Source organism: Corylus avellana, chromosome ca2, assembly GCF_901000735.1.
Source record: "Corylus avellana chromosome ca2, CavTom2PMs-1.0".
NCBI lineage: Eukaryota > Viridiplantae > Streptophyta > Magnoliopsida > Fagales > Betulaceae > Corylus > Corylus avellana.
This window is the reverse complement of record NC_081542.1, coordinates 35,568,450-35,571,544: the sequence shown is the minus strand read 5'-3', so window position 1 is coordinate 35,571,544 and position 3,095 is coordinate 35,568,450. Positions and strand designations below refer to the sequence as shown.

The 3,095-nt window shown below is 38.2% G+C and overlaps 1 long non-coding RNA gene across 2 annotated transcripts; it reads left to right on the top strand.

The window, feature by feature from the left end:
• The first annotated feature begins 656 nt into the window (after nt 1-656).
• Nucleotides 657-1,616, top strand: LOC132172480 (uncharacterized). Of its 2 annotated transcripts, none has more exons than XR_009439151.1 (4): nt 657-763; nt 1,100-1,144; nt 1,259-1,340; nt 1,535-1,616. It is a non-coding gene; the product is annotated as an uncharacterized LOC132172480 (long non-coding RNA). The 2 variants fall into 2 exon arrangements; XR_009439150.1 differs by having other exon boundaries at nt 711-803.
• The last annotated feature ends 1,479 nt before the right edge of the window (nt 1,617-3,095 follow it).

Genomic DNA, 3,095 nt, shown 5'->3' with positions numbered 1-3,095 from the left:
AAAGTGAAAAAATACCAAAAAGACTGACCCTAAACCCAGTAGACCCATAGAAAGACCCATGCCGGCCGTGGGTCTGGCCAGACCCACGGCTGTAGTGGGTCAGACTGTCGATAGTGGCCGTGGGTCTGGCTTGACCCACGCGGCTGGTCGGCTGTGACCCGCCTCCAAACCCATCGAGACACGCCGAAATTTACCTCAAAACTCAATTCTAATGTTTCAAAACCCGTTTCTAATGCTCAAAACTCGTTTTTAATGCCTAAAAACTCGTTTTTGGATTCAAATCTAAAATCTAAAGGCGAAAATTTAACCCTTAGAATTTCATTACCTAAAGGCCGAAAACCGGCGCCGGAGAAAGGTGACCCACAGCGCCGGAGAGGGTGACATGGTCACATGGCGCTGCTTCTTTCTTTCTCCAGGACATTTTTTCTTCTTTTCTTCTTTTCTTCCATCTCTTTTCTTCATCCGGTCCTACTGCTTGTAGGATAATTTTATGCACCTGGTCTGATTTTGCTTATGTGGCAGTGTGTGATTGGGAAACTAGCCTTTTAAGGCTCAACCGGACTAAAGTTTTAACTCATATCAAATATGTAGTGAAAAATTGAGCTCCAATCGGACGGAAGCTAGTGCCGCATTGTGGAACACATTTCATGACCCGGGTAAGTCCGAACAAAGGCCCAAGCCCATTAGAAAGCCTTCTTCCCCAACAAGAAACCAGACCTTTTTCGTCTCTGCTTTCCATCAGAGTACAACGCTCGTTCTTCAGGTCTCTCTCTTTCTCACACTCGCACATATCATTCAATCCAGTAAATCTCTCTCCCTCTCTCTGTGTTTTTCTGATTTCTCTATCCATGCACTAATAGTGAAAAAGCTCATTGCCTGAGCTTGATATCCGAGAGATCCGTTAGTTTCTCTCTGTTACTATATCTATGCCATTGTTTTTTGGGTTTTCAACAATTTCAGAAACTTCTAATATACTTTTCTGTTTGGTTCCTGAGAAAATCGATTACCTTGAGGCGTTGTTCATGTGCTCATCTGTTTGTGTGAAACCGTTGATTTAATAATCTCTTTCTGATACTGATCTAGGGTTTATCTCACGCAGGTTCTAGGGCTTTAATCGAATTGAACCGGAAATGTTTCTCACAAGGTTAGCGACATTTGGTGCTACTATATATATAGGGTTTGTTTATTTTGATTATTTGTCTTGTATGTTTGGTTTTTGATTTTGTTTTTATTTTGGTTGTGGGTTGGGTGTGTGAAGGACTGAGTATGACAGAGGAGTGAACACCTTCTCTCCAGAAGGGCGGTTGTTTCAGGTTGAGTATGCCATTGAAGCCATCAAGGTAATCCACTCTTCTTTTCTACTTTCTGTTTGTTTCCTTGGAATAATTTTTTTTCCTGCGAGCTATTTATTAGGGGAGACGAGATCAAGGTCTTGCTTATTCGTTCATTTATGTGTTTTTATTTTTGTATCTTCTTATTTTGTGGTCAAATGGTTCTGATTGTAAATGTAATACGGGTGTTCATCGATTGACAGCTGGGTTCAACTGCAATTGGGTTGAAGACGAAAGAAGGAGTTGTGCTTGCAGTTGAGAAACGTATCACTTCGCCACTACTGGTAAGACTGTATCCTTCTGTGATTTCCATGTATTTGTTCTTATGTTTACATTTATAGTTGTAATCGGTTAATTGTTAAATGTCCTGAACAGTATTTTATTTTTTCTAATTGTTTCTGATGGAAGAATTGTTGTAAAACTCACGTTCTTTTTAGGCAGATGTTAAAAGTAGTCTGATGGTTTAGAAAGTCCGGAAAATCATTGTATTCGCTCAATGTTAAAGAAGCCCTCTCCTAACTTTTAGACTCTTAAAGAAATTTCCTTTTTAGATGAAGTGCAAATCTTCTGCCCCATATGAGTATTAGTAGTAGTGCTACCTTTAGATGTATGCTTTTGTACACAAAGCACACTACTAAAGGAATACAGGCCATAAGATAAAAGATGGTATTAGCTTCTGTGTGTGTGTATAGATTACCAATGTCTAGTAGGTCTTGATTGGTTTATATTGAATAAAAATCCAGTAGAAGCAAAAACAGATTGGTGTTTTTAACTAGAAATCTGTCCTTATGAGTTGAGACTTCAATTTACAGTTCAATTTCCATGTAGGTAAAGTTGCCTAATGAACTTATCTTGATTTAGGAGTTTGTCTTTCTATTTGGTCCCATATTTTTCAAAGCATTTTTGAATATACACAAGGTGCTCAATTTAGAAATTGATTATATTTAGAGGAATGCATTGCGGAGAGGCCTTTTAGGTTTGTTGGCATTGACCTTTAGTGGTAGATGTTGTTTATCACCGTTAGTTTTTTTTTTATGAAAATTACTAGACTACAAATAAGTGTGTGTGTGCGTATGCGCGTGTATGCTCACTTTGCAAGATTGGAACCTAAGACCTATCAAAAGCCTACCGTCCTTTACCATTGGGCTACAAAGCCTTTCACTATTGTTTTTATTATGGATAACTTTATATGCATTTTGTGAAAGCATATGTTTTTTCAGATCGGTGTTATGATAATAACCTACTGATTTGTATTGCTATTAAGAGTGTAAGTTATAAATGTCCTATCCTATTTGTTTTATTTAGGTACGACGAGGAATACATCTGTGTGTGTGTTCGTTACCAGGGAACAACATTGAGTTCTTTAAGTGGTGAAACTAACAGGAATGCTTTTTTTTTTTTTCTTCTTTTTGATGTATAATTAGAATTTTTATTGAAAAAAGGGCAAAGCCCTCATACACAAAGAGTATATAAGAGAGTTGAGGCCCTAGCTACTCCTACAATCTAGAAAACAAATTAGATCTACCAGTTTCACGAAGGGAAAGTTAGGAACATATACAATAGCTAAATCCAAAAGATATCTCAGAAAAGAAGATTCAAGGAGAAGCACATAGGTCTCGTTATCCTCAAAGAGACGTCAATTCCTTTCTCTCCAAATGCTCCACAATAGAAGAGCGGGGATAAATTTCTAGATAGCCTTTTTGGGATGTCCCCACCCTTGAAAATTCCAGCATTGGAGAAGCTGAAGGATGTTACTAGGCATGA